This window comes from Salmo salar, chromosome ssa15, assembly GCF_905237065.1.
Source record: "Salmo salar chromosome ssa15, Ssal_v3.1, whole genome shotgun sequence".
Lineage (NCBI taxonomy): Eukaryota > Metazoa > Chordata > Actinopteri > Salmoniformes > Salmonidae > Salmo > Salmo salar.
This window is the reverse complement of record NC_059456.1, coordinates 43,916,672-43,933,890: the sequence shown is the minus strand read 5'-3', so window position 1 is coordinate 43,933,890 and position 17,219 is coordinate 43,916,672. Positions and strand designations below refer to the sequence as shown.

Here is a 17,219-nt window from a genome sequence, read left to right as displayed (position 1 = left end):
TTGATCCGTGTGACACATTTGACAGAAGTACCAAAAATAACACTAATTCTATCAAGGGTTGGAAGTGATTCAGGAAACAGAACCTAAAATATTTTTAATCAAGGAACAGAGCCAGGAACGAAAGTGATCCATACTGTTCGATAACAGAACCGTTATATTAAAAGCATGGAAACTGCTTAAACTTTATTTTACGTTCAAGGCATTTTTTTCTAGTCCCACAAAAAAACGCAACAAAGTGCCTATGCAAAGCCCTCACTGTCACTCAGAAATGTATTCCAGCGTCTGCCTGCAAGCTGAAAATCTTTGCAGATGTGTGTGCGTGTTTAGGCTACCTCTGAAGCATAAACTACAAAAAAAAAAGTAAGATGTGTTAATTCTGGTGCCGCTCTGCACACACAAGCTTGTTAGCTTGCTAGCGCAAAGGACATTCAAAGTTCTTTCATAGAAGCCACTCATCCTAGGTAGAATTCTGTGGACCTAATTCATGTCATAAGATGTGAGCATGTCAAGCCTGCTCATCAACCCTCTCGCTCTCTCCCCACCCTTAAAATTTCAGTCACATCTTTCGCCATAGGCTACACTTGTTTGTCCATCACGCATATAAACAACTATTTTGCCTGCTCTATCCACACAGATTGGTGAAGTATTTTGGGGTTCGAATTGGTTGAATTGGCTTACATTCGCTGTCCAAAATTCTAAATGTTTGTTTGTTTGTTAGGATCTCTGAGCCCACCAAGGGCTAGTCTTCCAAGACTAACTGTCATTTCCATGTAAAAGGACCCTTGAGCACCAAGTTCATAGAAACATGTCAAATCTGGTGTCAAATATTAGCTAAGAGTCTATATTTTGTATAAATGATGGCATCATAAATATTAGGAATAAGCAAAGGCTTTGATTTCTGATCAAACAGATGGAAAAGGGGTCTTAGAAAACATCTAGCAGAAAAAGTATTAGAAATGGAAAGTATAGACCCCTGCCAACAAATAAACACATTTCATTTTGGATAAATTATTTGCCTTGTGTAAGTTTAACATATTTTCAAATTTCTCTCCCTCATAAGGGTAATAAAATTGCACAGAAGTAACAAGGTAGACCTAACAATTAGTTATAGAATACCCAAATATACAAAAGGAGGATATTGCATAGGTATGCCTTTGTGTACCTATTTAGGATACGTCACCATAAAGAGAATGACATTAATATCCATAATAATTCATTTCTGTGAAGTAGAGATTATGCAAATTATAAAATCCCATTACTGCAATACTGTTAAGGCTTATAAATCCACTTCATTTAATGTAGTTCAATAACATATATTTTTTTATAAGTCAAGGTGTCACCCCATTCTTTCTGCAGCCATCTTTGAATCTTAATTTGGGGCAGATATATAGGGAAAATGTGGTCATATTAAAAAACAGGGAGATTTTACTGAAATTCTGTTACCAAACTTTACATCTGTACAGTTCTTCCAGTAAATGTTTATTTTTTTAGTTTTTTTTTAAATGTTCACTGTAAATTGTTCAAAGTAGTACTTGTGCATATAGTTGTATGGTTTGATAAAAAAAAAACATTGATTTCAAAGTTTGTTTGGTATACATTTAAGTGAAAAATCTGATTTGACGCAATTCAGTTACTGTGGAATTGCCATAATATGTTAATGATATTCAATAAGTTTCTTTTTAGACAGGTTCGATGGAGAGACTGCAATTATTTACCACACCAGGAGATGCAGAATTCTGAGCAAATTTATGGAAGGCATTCCAAAGTACCCCGGCCTATACCCATTTTCAGGAGTTTCAAATTCCGAACTGCACCAGCAACGCCAATAACTCACATTCCGAACCAGTCAGGCATTTATTTGATCGCGTCAAGCGAGAAAGCCTCAGAGAAAGCCTCACATCTGGTGAGGCTCAGGTTGAAAGAAGGGGGACATTGAAGAATTTCTGCCTCCATGGAAGGTAGGAAAAGCCCCATTTGAACTTGGAGTGTCCACATCCTCCACAAGGTTATTGAAATTGCAAGCTAATGCACAAAACAGTGGGTTGGGTCCCTAGGGTGCTAATTAACACCAAGCAGCAGCAAAGACTTGAGAAGAGCTCTTTTGGACACATACAAGGTCCCCCATAACCAGGAGTTTGAGCACGACAACGCCCATAATTTAACTCTTTGGAAAGTTGGGATGAAAAGCGTCCCCAGAGTAAACTGCCTGTTACTCAGGCCCAGAAGCTATGCATATGCATATAATTAGTAGATTTGGATAGAAAACACGCTGACGTTTCCAAAACTGTTAAAATAAATGTCTGTGAGTATAACAGGACTCATATGGCAGGTGAAAACCTGAGAAAAAGCCAACCAGGAAGTGGGAATTCTGAGGTTTGTAGTTTTCAAGTGAAAGCGTATCGAATATCCAGTGTCTGTGGGGTCAGATTGCACTTCCTAAGGCTTCCACTAGATGTCAACAGTCTTTAGAAGTCGTTTCAGGCTTCTATTGTGAAAGGGGAGCGAATAAGAACTCCTGGAAGTAGACGACTGAGAAAATGACATGAGTTCAGTGGCGCGCCCTCACGTGAGAGTTAGCTGTGTTCCTTTTCTTTTTTGAAGACAAAGGAATCGTCCGGTTGGAATATTATGGAAGATTTATGATAAAAACATCCTAAAGATTGATTCTATACATCATTTGACATGTTTCTACCAACGTAAATCTAACTTTTTATGACTTTTCGCGCTCGCTTCCTGCATTTGGAGTAGTGGACTAAACGCTCGAACAAAAAGGAGGTATTTGGACATAAATGATGGACTTTATCGAACAAAACAAACATTTATTGTGGAACTGGGATTCCTGGGAGTGCATTCTGATGAAGATCATCAAAGGTAAGTGAAAATGTATAATGCCATTTCTGATTTTAGTTTGACTCCAAAATGGCGGGTATCTGTATTGCTTGTTGTTGTCGTCGTCTGAGCGCCGTACTCAGATTATTGCAAAGTGTGCTTTCGCTGTAAAGTTTTTTTTAAATCTGACACAGCGGTTGCATTAAGGAGAAGTGTATCTATAATTCTTTGAATAACAGTTTAATATTTTATCAACGTTTATGATGAGTATTTCTGTAAATTGATGTGCTCATTCACCGGAAGTTTTGGGAGGCAAAACATTTCTGAACATTACACGCCAATGTAAAATGGGGTTTTTGGATATAAATATGAACTTAAACATACATGTATTGTGTAACATGAAGTCCTATGAGTGCCATCTGATGAAGATCAAAGGTTAGCGATTCATTTTAGCTGTATTTCTGGGTTTTGTGACGCCTCTCCTTGCTTGGAAAATGGCTGTGTGGTTTTTCTTGTCTCGGCGCTGTCCTAACATAATCTCATGTTATCCTGTTATGGATAGGGGGCAGTATTTTCACGGCCGGATAAAAAACGTACCCGATTTAATCTGTTTATTACTCCTGCCCAGAAACTAGAATATGCATATAATTGTTTGATTTGGATAGAAAACACCCTAAAGTTTCTAAAACTGTTTGAATGGTGTCTGAGTATAACAGAACTCATATGGCAGGCCAAAACCTGAGAACATTCCAAACAGGAAGTGCCCTCTCTAACCATTTCTTGGCCTTCTTTAGCCTCTTTATTGAAAACAGAGGATCTCTGCTGTAACGTGACACTTTCTAAGGCTCCCATAGGCTCTCAGAAGGCGCCAGAACGTTGAATGATGACTCTGCAGTCACTGGCTGAAAAACAGTAGCGCATTTGGATAGTGGTCGATCTGAGAATAATGAGACGGGTGCGCGCGTGTACGTGAAGAGTCCATTTTACATTTTCAGTCTTTGAACAAAAACGACGTCTCCCGGTCAGAATATTATCGCTATTTTACGAGAAAAATCGCATAAATAATTGATTTTAAACAGCGTTTGACATGCTTCGAAGTACGGTAATGGAATATTTTGACATTTTTTGTCACGATATGCGCTCGCGCGTCACCCTTCGGATAGTGTCTTGAACGCACGAACAAAACGCCGCTATTTGGATATAAATATGGATTATTTGGAACCAAACCAACATTTGTTGTTGAAGTAGAAGTCCTGGGAGTGCATTCTGACGAAGAACAGCAAAGGTAATCCAATTTTTCTTATAGTAAATCTGAGTTTGGTGAGTACCAAACTTGGTGGGTGTCAAAATAGCTAGCCTGTGATGGCCGGGCTATCTACTCAGAATATTGCAAAATGTGCTTTCACCGAAAAGCTATTTTAAAAATCGGACACCGCGATTGCATAAAGGAGTTCTGTATATATAATTCTTAAAATAATTATGTTTTTGTGAACGTTTATCGTGAGTAATTTAGTAAATTCACCGGAAGTGTTCGGTGGGAATGCTAGTTCTGAACGTCACATGCTAATGTAAAAAGCTGGTTTTTGATTTAAATATGAACTTGATTTAACAAAACATGCATGTATTGTATAACATAATGTCCTAGGAGTGTCATCTGATGAAGATCATCTAAGGTTAGTGCTGCATTTAGCTGTGGTTTTGGTTTTTGTGACATTATATGCTAGCTTGAAAAATGGGTGTCTGATTATTTCTGGCTGGATACTCTCCTGACATAATCTAATGTTTTGCTTTCGCTGTAAAGCCTTTTTGAAATCGGACAGTGTGGTTAGATAAAGGAGAGTCTTGTCTTTAAAATGCTGTGAAATAGTCATATGTTTGAAAAATTGAAGTTTTTGTATTTTTGAGGAATTTGTAATTCGCGCCACACCTATCATTGGATATTGGAGCAGGTGTTCCGCTAGCGGAACGTCTAGATGTAAGAGGTTAACTATCGATTATGTTAAGATTGTTTTTTATAAAATATGTTTAATGCTAGCTAGCACCTTACCTTGGCTCCTTGCTGCACTTGCATAACAGGTAGTCAGCCTGCCACGCAGTCGCCTCGTGGAGTGCAATAAAATCGGCCATGATCGGTGTCCAAAAATGCCGATTACCGGTTGTTATGAAAACTTGAAATCGTCCCTAATTAAAAATCAGCCATTTCGATTAAATCGGTCGACCTCTAGATTTACATTTAAGTCATTTAGCAGACGCTCTTATCCAGAGCAACTTACAGTAGTGAATGCATACATTTCATACATTTTTTTCTGTACTGGTCCCCCGTGGGAATCGAACCCACAACCCTGGCGTTGCAAACACCATGCTCTACCAACTGAGCCACACGGGGCTCAGTGGGATGTTCAAAGTTTCAGATCTTTTTTTATAACTCAACCCTGATCTGGACTTCTCCACAACTTTGTCCCTGACCTGTTTGGAGAGCCACTTGCTTGGTGATGCCCCTTGCTTAGTGGTGTTGCAGACTCTGGGGCCTTTCAGAACAGGTGTATATGTACTGAGATCATGTGGCAGATCATGTGACAGACTGCACACAGGTCGACTTTATTTAACTAATTGTGTGACTTCTGAAGGTAATTAGTTGCACCAGATCTTATTTAGGAGCGAATACATATTATCCACCACTTAAAAAAAAAAATTTAAACAAGTAATTTTTTTAATTTCACTTCACCAATTTGGACTATTTTGTGTATGTCCATCACAGGAAATCCAAATAATAATCCATTTAAAATGAGGTTGTAATGCAACAAAATAGGAAAAATGCAAAGGGAGATTAATACTTTTCCAAGGCAATGTATATCTCATTTGCCTGACGACTCAAACCGAATTCTTCCACTGCTCTATCGTTCGCTACATACTTCAGTCGGAGACGGCCATCATTGAAGTTGTTTGTGGGGACGTCAAACGAGGGGTGTTGTACAAAACAAAGTCAGAGATTGGATCATCTCTAACCAATGACACATTTTCAAAACACCGCTTTTCCCAAGTTTGTTCTGCTCTGGCCCAACCCATTGGTTTCTGGGACCAATCAGAAGGTCTAGAATGGATTTCCATTCTAGAAATCATCGGGGAGGTACTCAGATCAAGACTCATTGCAGAGAAGAAACTTATGTCCCTGGGCGTGGCGTAGAGTTTGGCCAGCTGAAGGGGTTTGGGAAGCCAGGCAAATAAGTCATGCATGTTCACATTTAAGTTTAGGCAATTCATAACCACACTACCAATTTGCAGAAAAGACGGAAAATCATGCGGCCTAGAAAAATCAAATACCAGCATTTCTAAAAGACAATCGTTTTTTTGGTAATCTTTTCATAGCAACATTTAATAGGGCTAAAATTATATCAGTAATTCAAGAAATATTCGTCTATAGCATCAAACAATGGCAAAAGAAAAAGACGCAAATATAATCTAGGCCTAAATTGCTGGGAGAGTCCAGATAAAACAGTTCAGTCAAGCTAAGCTCTCATGCAGAGCTTGTAATAATGATACTTCCACATGAATGCAAACAAACAGTGCAATTGAAGAGAAAAATGAGGGAGATGGAGGAGAAAATAGCAGAGGGGGAGGGTGAGGCGGGGCAGAAATCAGAGGTAATTACAGTCACCCGGCTTGGTGCATAATCCTATTTTAGCTGCAAAGAACAGAACGTGATCGGAGGGAAACAAAATGGAAGAACAAGACAAGAACTACTCTACTTTTCCTCCACGTTCTGAATACAAAAGTAACAGGCCCATATACCATGTACAGTATTAACATGGGTGTGGTGCCGATTGACAGAGGTCAAGACCGTTCACTAACCAAATAGGCAAGTTTTAGCAAAAATTCTAGCCCGTCTCCATCTTGGGGGTCACAAAAACTACATCCATGTGACAAACTATTTTTGCGTATCTATATTTTTCATAGCTGTCTATTTACCACCACAAACTGATGCTGTCACTAAGATCACACTTAATGAGCTGTATAGGGACATAAGCAAACAAGAAAATGCACATCCAGAGGTGACGCTCCTAGCGGTGATTTTCATACAGCGGAACTGAAATCCCTCTTACCTTATTTTTACCAGCATGTCACCTGTGCAACTGGAGCCGGGGGGGAAAAAAAAACAAAAAAACACACAACCTCTAGATCACATTTACCCCACACACAGAGACGTAAACAAAGCTCTCCCTCCCTCGCATACAAAGCTCTCGCTCGCCCTCCATTTGGTAAATCTGACCATAACTCTATCCTCCTGATTCATGCTTACAAGCAAAATCTCAAAACAGGAAGTACCAGTTATACGCTCAATACGGAAGAGGTCGGATGAAGCGGATGCAAAGCTACAGGACTGTTTTGCTAGCACAGACTGGAATATGTTCCGGGATTCATCTGATTGCATTGAGGAGTTTACCACATAAATCCCTGGCTTCATTAATAAGTGCATTGACGAAGTCATCATCAAAATGACGTACATATCCCAACCAGAAGCCATGGATTACAGGAAACATCCACACTGAGCTAGAGACTAGAGCTGCCACTTTCAAGAGTGGGACACTAATAAGCCAACAAACAGTGGAAACGTCAATACAGGAATAAGAGAGGGTTTGCAAACACTGCCACATCCAACAATCACAGATTATAAAAGGAAACCCAGCCATGAGCTGCCAGTGACCCAAGCATACCAGATGAGCTAAATTCCTTATATGCTTGCGTCGAGGCAAAAAAAGATGGGTGCAGTGAAATGTGTTGTTTTACAGGGTCAGCCATAGTAGTACGGCACCCTGGAGAAAATTAGGGTAAGTGCCTTGGTCAAGGCAAGACCATTGTTTCAATATATTCTCTAAATATTATTTGTTTACGAAGTATCCCTAAAGTGTTATCCCATCTTAGGGTCAGGTGTGGTCAATTCAGTGTATGGTCCGTCAGTCCCAAGCGGACAAGGCGAGACAGAGCGAGGGCAGGGTGTGGTGGGAGCACCCTGGTGACAGACAGGGACTCAGTGGATAAGTGATGCTAAATGAAACCATTGTCTGTCCCAAGTGAAGCACACTGTGCAGAGAAAGAGACATTCAAACAGCCACACAGGCCCATTGTTGTTTCTATTGCCAACAGGGTCCTATCGCATAGGGTATGGTGGGCCTGCACAATGTTGGTCCTCTGAAACTGCTGTAGTACTGAACACCAGTCAGATGTAGTAGTGCCATACATCATCTGCTAAATCACTTAGAAATGTTCCACTATTTATCAGGGTTTCTCAACTCTGGTGTCAGAGAACCACTGTTGTTTCATAAAGTCTCAATACATTATGAAAGTGGATGGGCCAAACATCCATATTTTGAGAAATGAGAGCATTGTTGCTCTGGCTAACTTGAAGTGGGTTAAAGCTCTTATACTCTGAAACAAGGGAAAGGGGGATACCTAGTCAGTTGTACAACTGACTGCATTACTTAGGTGTCTACTCTGATGTTCAACTGGAGTGTAGTCCAGTATTCAATGGCTCCAGGACCAACAATGATAGACTGGAGTATGCACCCATTAGAAAGTCCACTTTGTAGCCCCCGCTATGTGTTATCAGTCATTGTTGGGAATATCCATTTATGAATTTAATGTCAAATTCTGTCGTTATTTTTTGGACTTGGCGAGGACTGTAGATGGTTTATTACATTATGCATACATTGACGCATAATGTAATAAATCATCTACAGTCCTCTCCCAGCGGAGAAACATTCAAACCTGGCATCCTTTGGTGCATCAGATCTGCACGCTCATCCCTGTCATGTCGTGAATGCATGCTCTGAAGCAAGAAGCTTTCCCTGGCTGCATGCACTTACCCTTAGTTATTTTGATAACAGTGAAAATACATTGATCAAATCATGCATCATAAATTCGAATGTTTTCTAATCTATTAAACCTTGGTAGTAGTTTCATTACTCTTTCAATGCATTTCTCTGGAAAGATGGCATTGTAGCCAGACAAACACATTGGAAGATGATTGTCAACCAGATCAGAAACACTATGCTCACAACCTGTATCTCCTAAATGGTATCGCTGGTGTATTTTGATAGAATTTAGGAAAGTTTTGCACAATGGACTAAGGTTTTTGCCAGGGGCACGTCCATCCATTTATACCGTTCATGAATCGTGACACAACATGCATAACTTATGTGATCGAGAAATGTATACCGCAAACTTTCACCCACTTTTTAGAAAATAGAACTCTACCTTTGTTGTGTCAACCATCCATCCAAAACAAATAATCCCATGTGTGCACCTTGTCTTTATAAACTTTCACACATATTCCATGATATGAGATTATCCAATAGGCAACACTGCAGCTGTTGATTGCCAGCGATCATAATTCATCACGTAGGAATATGCTATAATCAACACACACCTTTCATGGAGTAGAACATTTTATACCAACATATAAAAGTATAACATTTCCATTGTATAAAATTACATTATCACATTCGCTTGCCATTCTATTCTCATGAGATCATGCATGCAACTACTAGAATACACCTGCAACAACCGAACTGATGGACAATGTTGATTGGCAGGTGGAATTATGGACAATAAGGTTGCAAGGTTAAAGTGGGCGGCGGGATCAGGTCGGCAGAGTATTGTCCAATGAGGTTGCGGGGAGAGCCCAACATGGACACCACAGTTATTCCCCCCCAAAAATGTACTGTCTTTGTGCACCCAATATGGGGGCTTGAGAACAATGACGTGATGTCGTTGTACACAATTTTTGGGGACCCTTTCAGGCTCTTGAGCGCTACTTTAAAAACTACTGCCTTATAAGTATACAAAATCTCAGTTCAATCTCTATAAAATAACTGAAAAAAAGCTATCTCAGTAGCAATCCCCTGTGGCAACAACACGATGAACGTCAATAAGTGCCCCCATTCTTCCTTATTCTCCCAAAGATGCTCTCCCTCAGTGTTGTGGCAGAAATCGCAACCTGCACTCTTATACAAACAGGGGCATGAACATTTTTTCTTGTACTGTTCCTCCTCCTTTCGCATAAATTACAAGGGAACCAAACAGAGCAAAGTCTCTGAACAGAAGCAGTACTAAGCGAGGCAGTCACTGCAGATGGATTTTCCTGCTATTGTCCGGCTAATCCAGCTCTACAACTCAAGGCCAGGCAGTTGAATGGAGTGGAATGGAGCCTGTGGAAGATGGAGAGAGCATCCCCGCATTGCTCCCTTTCCCCTCCCCACTTTCCCAAGGTCGAGCCAGTTGCCATGGCGACGGGCCCGGAGGCGCACACAGGATAAGGAGAAAGGGGTATTGGTTATAAATACCCGAAACCCGAAACAGTCAAATCAGGGGCTTTAAGGAGCCTGACCTTTCTGAGAGCATCTCCAATGAGCTGTCTGTCAGAAGAAGAAATTAAGAGACAGGTGGCAATGGCTGTGCTCAGGAGAGGAACCTTGAGACTCTATAGAGAAAAGTTATATAATCATCACTCTAAAAAGAGCCCTGCACCTTCGTTGGTAGCCAGGGTCTAGTCATCGAGTGACTGCTCATTCTATAAGCATAGAATTTACTAGTCTACTACTTTTTAGCATGTGATTCATAGACTTGGTCATGAGGTGTATAGATGGCTTGTATATTTCAGAAGAAAACTGTACCCACACCAAGGCATACTGTAGCGAACTCCATTACACACAATCCTTGAGACACAGGACATGCATGGGTGATTTAGGGGTGTATGCCAAGCCACAGACCTACATCTCATATAGTACATTCACTGATGCCCATTTAGAGGTATGAAAGATCACTGAAAACCACAGAATATAAAATGTATGATAATGTTTTTTGAACCGTGCAGCCATAATAGCCTACTAACCTTCACTGCACTTAATAAAATATTGCACTGATGATACCAAGATGATTTCATAAACTGCTGTGGGCCTATTCCCTTATGTAACCAAGACTGAAATGGCTTGCAAAACGTATTCAGTTTAATGCACCACACCATCTAAAAATAAGCTGAATACATGTATACAGAAAACACCAAGATATCCAAGGCTGCTGACGATCACCTACCTTTCAGTAGGTCGCCGGACATGAGTAAATTGCCTTAACATTTTCTCCAGCTCTGCTAATAAATTGTCCACCAAACCAGAATACACTTGCAGGCTTTAGTAAGAAATCTGCGGGATATCCCGTGTTCCATCTCATACAGATCAAAAAAATAATGTTGTCACATGCTTTGTAAACAACAGGTGTAGACTAATGATGAAATGCTTACTTACGGGCTCTTCCCAACAATGGAGAGAGAAATTTAAAAATATATATTATAATAATAATAATAATAATAGCATGAGGAATAAACATACAATGAGTAATGATAACTTTGCTATATACACGGGGTACCAGTACCGAGTCGATGTGCAGGGGTACGAGGTAATTGAGGTAGATATGTACAGTGGGGGAAAAAAATTATTTGATCCCTTGCTGATTTTGTACATTTGCCCACTGATAAAGAAAGGATCAGTCTATAATTTTAATGGTAGGTTTATTTGAACAGTGAGAGACAGAATAACAACAAAAATATCCAGAAAAACACATGTCAAAAATGTTATAAATTGATTTGCATTTTAAATGAGGGAAAATAAGTATTTGACCCCCTCTCAATCAGAAAGATTTCTGGCTCCCAGGTGTCTTTTATACAGGTAACGAGCTGAGATTAGGAGCACACTCTTAAAGGGAGTGCTCCTAATCTCAGTTTGTTACCTGTAAAAAAGACACCTGTCCACAGAAGCAAGCAATCAGATTCCAAACTCTCCACCATGGCCAAGACCAAAGAGCTCTCCAAGGATGTCAGGGACAAGATTGTAGACCTACACAAGGCTGGAATGGGCTACAAGACCATCGCCAAGCAGCTTGGTGAGAAGGCGACAACATTTGGTGCGATTATTCGTAAATGGAAGAAACACAAAAGAACTGTCAATATCCCTCAGCCTGGGGCTCCATGCAAGATCTCACCTCGTGGGGCTGCAATGATCATGAGAACGGTGAGGAATCAGCCCAGAACTACACGGGAGGATCTTGTCAATGATCTCAAGGCAGCTGGGACCATAGTCACCAAGAAAACAATTGGTAACACACTACGCCGTGAAGGACTGAAATCCTGCAGCGCCCGCCAGGTCCCCCTGCTCAAGAATACATATACATGCCCGTCTTAAGTTTGCCAATGTACATCTGAATGATTCAGAGGACAACTGGGTGAAAGTGTTGTGGTCAGATGAGACCAAAATGGAGCTCTTTGGCATCAACTCAACTCGCCGTGTTTGGAGGAGGAGGAATGCTGCCTATGACCCCAAGAACACCATCCCCACACTCAAACATGGAGGTGGAAACATTATGCTTTGGGGGTGTTTTTCTGCTAAGGGGACAGGACAACTTCACCGCATCAAAGGGACGATGGACAGGGCCATGTACTGTCAAATCTTGGGTGAGAACATCCTTCCCTCAGCCAGAACATTGAAAATGGGTTGTGGATGGGTATTCCAACATGACAATGACCCAAAACACACAGCCAAGGCAACAAAGGAGTGGCTCAAGAAGAAGCACATCAAGGTCCTGGAGTGGCCTAGCCAGTCTCCAGACCTTAATCCCATAGAAAATCTGTGGAGGGAGCTGAAGGTTTGAGTTGCCAAACGTCAGCCTCGAAACCTTAATGACTTGGAGAAGATCTGCAAAGAGGAATGGGACAAAATCCCTCCTAAGATGTGTGCAAACGTGGTGGCCAACTACAAGAAACGTCTGACCTCTGATTGCCAACAAGGGTTTTGCCACCAAGTACTAAGTCATGTTTTGCAGAGGGGTCAAATACTTATTTCCCTCATTAAAATACAAATCATTTTATAACATTTTTGACATGCGTTTTTCTGGATTCTTTTGTTGTTATTCTGTCTCTCACTGTTCAAATAAACCTACCATTAAAATTATAGACTGATCATTTCTTTGTATGTGGGCAAACGTACAAAATCAGCAGGGGATCAAATACTTTTCCCCCGCTGTACATACAGTGCCTTCAGAAAGTATTCAGATCTTTACTTTTTCCACATTTTAGAATAAGGCTGTGACGTATTAAAATGTTTTTTCCCCCTCATCTAGACACAATACCCCACAATGACAAAGCTAAAACTGGCCTCGAATTTCTTGCTTATTTATTTAAAAGAAATAAAGACCCTTTACTCAGTACTTTGTTGAAGCACCTTTGGCAGCGATTAAAGAATCGAGTGTCTTGGGTATGACGAGACAAGCTTGGCACATGTATTTGGAGAGTTTCTCCCATTCTTCTCTGCAGATCCAATCAAGCTCTGTCCGGTTGGATGGGGAGCGTCGCTGCACAGCGATTTTCAGGTCTCTCCAGAGATGTTCGATCGGGTTCAAGTCTGGGCCACTCAAGGACATTCAGAGACTTGTCCCGAAGCCACTCCTGCATTGTCTTGGCTGTGTGCTTTGGGTCATTGTCCTGTTGGAAGGCGAACCTTTGCCCCAGTCTGAGGTCCTGAGAGCCCTGGAGCAGGTTTTCATCAAGGATCTCTGTACTTTGCATCGATCCTGAGTAGTCTCCCAGTCCCTGAAAAACATCCCCACAGCATGATGCTGCCACCCATGCATCACCATAGGGATGGTGCCATTCCTCCAGACTGACGCTTGGCATTCAGGCCAAAGAGTTCAATCTTGGTTTCATCAGACCAGAGAATGTTGTTTCTTATTGTCTAAGAATCTTTAGGTGCCTTTTGGCAAACACCAAGCCGGCTATCATGTGCCTTTTACTGAGGAGTGGCTCCCGTCTCGCCACTCTACCATGAAGGCCTGATTGGTGGCATGCTGCAGAGATGGGAGAAACTTCCAGAAGGCAACCATCTACACAGAGGAACTCTGTCAGAGTAACCATCGGTTCTTGGTCACCTCCCTGACCAAGGCCCTTCTCCCCCGATTGCTCAGTTTGGCCAAGCGGCCAGCTCTAGGGAAAGTCTTGGCGGTTCCAAACTTCTTCAATTTAAGAATGATGGAGGCCACTGTTCTTGGGGACCTTCAATGCTGCAGACATGTTTTGGTACCCTTCCCCAGATCTGTGCCTCGACACAACCCTGTCTCAGAGCTCTATGGACAATGCCTTTGATCTCATGGTTTGGTTTTTGCTCTGACATGCACTGTCAACTGTGGGACCTTACATAGGCAGGTGTGTGCCTTTCCAAGTCAATGTCCAATCAATTGAATGTACCACAGGTGGACTCCAATCAAGTTGTAGAAACAGCTCAAGGGTGATCAATGGAAACAGGATACAGCTGAGCTCAATTTCGAGTCCCATAGCAAATACTTACATAAGTAAGGTATCTGTTTTTTTCTGCTTTGTCATTGGGGTATTGTGTGTAAATTGCTGAGGATTATTATTATTTTAAATCAATTTTAGAATAAGGCTGTAACGTAACAAAATGCGGAAAAAGTCAAGGTGTCTGAGTACTTTCCGAAAGCAAGTGACTAGACAACAGGATAGATACTAAACAGTAGCAGCAGCGTATGTGATGAGTCAGAGTTAACGATAAAGGGTCAATGCAGATAGTTAACCAATAGCTACCCGGACTAACTACCGGTATGTACCAGTCTCCTCTGCTACGCCAAACAGTACCTAACCTGTAACTGCTAATGGAGCATCAAATTAGCCCGTTACAATCTGCTAGCTAGTGAACCAATTGAGTAGGCTAGCCTACGTGGGTGTTTATCATACATGAGATGAAAACAGCACTTGCAAATTACTGACATACTGACAGGCTTTGCGAACGACATAGAAACTGTTGATAAACAATTGATCACAGAGGCTCTCGTGAGCGTCGAACTACAACACTAGGTATACAAGTTGGGGAAATAAGAGCAAAGAAAAAGTTAACACAGCAACAAAAAATAATACGCAGGATGTAACCACGTTACACATCAACATAATGAAATGCGTCCTACATTCAGTAGTCTCTGATCATTCTAGCCGGTGTCACTGCCTCTTTCTGCAAGACAAACAGCACAATAGAATTTCTAAGGGGCCTATCGAAGGTTCTGCACGGATGCATGAGCGTATTCAAGAAACTCGCTCAAAAGTCTGCACCAAAACCATTCTTACCTCGTGTGGGTGCACATTTTTCTGATATCCACAAGTACTCCCAGCAAACAATATACTGTTTAATATTGCGCTACCCGTAGACTCGGTATTTTGGGGATAATCTCAATTGCATTGGCATTCTCCTCGCCTCCTACTCAAAAACCATTGGATTAAAAACAAAAAAAGAGGTCCCGCCCTTCTGACCTTATCCTCCAATCGGTTTTGAGAAGGAGGCGAGGAGATATGAGAGGAGAGAGGACGCGAGGAGAATCAATAGAGATTGTCCCAGTGACATCATCCCCTTTGCGATTATCAAAAAGCCAATGTGCATGCTTATAGAGATGAACGTTTTCTGGGAACTGTAGTTGGCCAATGCTACCATCTAGCCTTCTCTCGTGAGTATTACAAAAACATAATATTATTTACCCTTAAAGAGCTTCACTGGGCGGATTCGATTATGCTAAGCAGCAGGGCACCGGTCTATGGCCCGTTATACGTCATAACGGGATAACGGGCAAAAACGGTGAGGAGCACCATTCTCAAATCGATCAGTAATCTTGCGCCACTCGGCCATGTTGTCAACAAGGCAGCATAGTTTGAGCCGAATTCGTCGTGGGCTTTGAGCGGGGCACCTGGCTTCGCCCGGGAGGCAGCCTTGTTACAAAACGAATGCAATCAACTTTCACCCGGTGTAAAACACGTCTACAAGGGGGCCCGAGACAGGTTAATCGAATCACCTCACTGCTATATCTTTCTGTTGTGGCTTTTGATATATTTTCCCAGGTTTATCAAAATACCTAGGCTAAAATCCCTATTATAATAATCAATAAAACTATGTTTTTTATGTTAGGCTATCTGGTCTGAATATTGTGACAGTATGTTCTTGTTTATAAGTCAGTAACAACACCAAAGTAGTTGTAGAACTTGCTTACTATCTCAAGTCAATTTATTGCCAAACTAATCAAACGATTTCATATTTTCACAACCTGCAATTTTAAAGAAATGTATAATGCACTGCAAAATACTGTATATTGATCATTCAATCTGTCTACAAGAACCTCTACTGAGGGAGCTGGGTTGTGAAAGAAAATAATTATCCAATAAGCTTTCTTGAAATACATATTTTTTTTTATTCAACATGGCCTCTTTTAGCCATACAGCTTTTAGGTTATTCCACAAATAGTGTCTTTCAAATCAAATGTTATTGGTCGCATACACATATTTAGCAGATGTTATTGTGGATGTAGCAAAATGCTTGTGTTCCTACTTCCAACAGTGCAGTTATATCTAGCAATACACACTAATATACACACATCTAAAAAGTGCAATAATGGAATTCAGAAATCTAGAAATATTAGTGTGTGTGTGTATTGGGATATATAGGCAATATGGATAGAATATGTAGCATATCTGAAGAATACGTAGGATAGAATAGCATATAGTTAAACAGGATAGGCCTTGACTAGAATATACAGTGTATACATATGAAATGGGTAAAACAGTATGTAAACATTATTAAAGTGACCAGTGTTCTATTACTATGTACATAGGGCAGCAGCCTCTAAGGTGCATGGTAGAGTAACCGGGTGGTAGCCGGCTAGTGACAGTGACTAAAGTTCAGGGCAGGGTACCGGCTAGTGTTGACTATTTAACATTCTGATGGCGTTGAGATAGAAGCTGTTTTTCAGTCTCTCAATCCCAGCTTTGATGCACCTGTACTGACCTTGTGTTCTGGATGGTAGCGGGGTGAACAGGCTGTGGCTCGGGTGGCTGAGGTCCTTGATGATTTTCTTGGCTTTCCTGTGATACCAGGTGCTGTAGATGTCCTGGAGGGCAGGCAGTGTGCCCCCGGTGATGTGTTGAGCAGACTGAAGAAGAGAGTCCTGCGGATGCATTCGGGGCTATTGCCGTACCAGGCGGTGATACAGCCAAACAGGATACTCTCAATGGTGCATCTGTAGATGATAGTGAGGGTTTTTGGGGCAATGCCGAATTTCTTCAGCTTCCTGAGGTTGAAGAGGCGCAGATTGTCAGTGGTGTACACCGAGGAACTTGACGCTTTTCACCTTCTCCACTGCTGCCCCGTCGATGTGGCTGGGGGCATGCTCCCTCTGCAGTCTCCTGAAGTCCACGATAAACTCCTGCGTTTTGTTGACATTGAGAGAGAGGTTATTTTCCTGGCACCACTCCACCTGGGCCCTCTTCTCCTCCCTGTAGGATGTCTCATCGTTGTTGGTAA

The 17,219-nt window shown here is 41.4% G+C and overlaps 1 protein-coding gene across 5 annotated transcripts in view; it reads right to left on the bottom strand.

The window, feature by feature from the left end:
* The window catches only part of LOC106571498 (disheveled-associated activator of morphogenesis 1), a 136,720-nt gene extending 121,431 nt beyond the window's left edge, over positions 1 to 15,289 (bottom strand). For 4 of the 5 annotated variants that reach the window (XM_014144661.2, XM_014144665.2, XM_045695770.1 and 1 more), the window contains exon 1: positions 15,002 to 15,289. The gene's annotated coding sequence lies outside the window, so the exon portion shown is untranslated. The remainder of the gene's footprint in view (positions 1 to 15,001) is intronic. The other variant, XM_014144663.2, reaches the window with a different exon arrangement.
* Between the last annotated feature and the right edge of the window lie 1,930 nt (positions 15,290 to 17,219).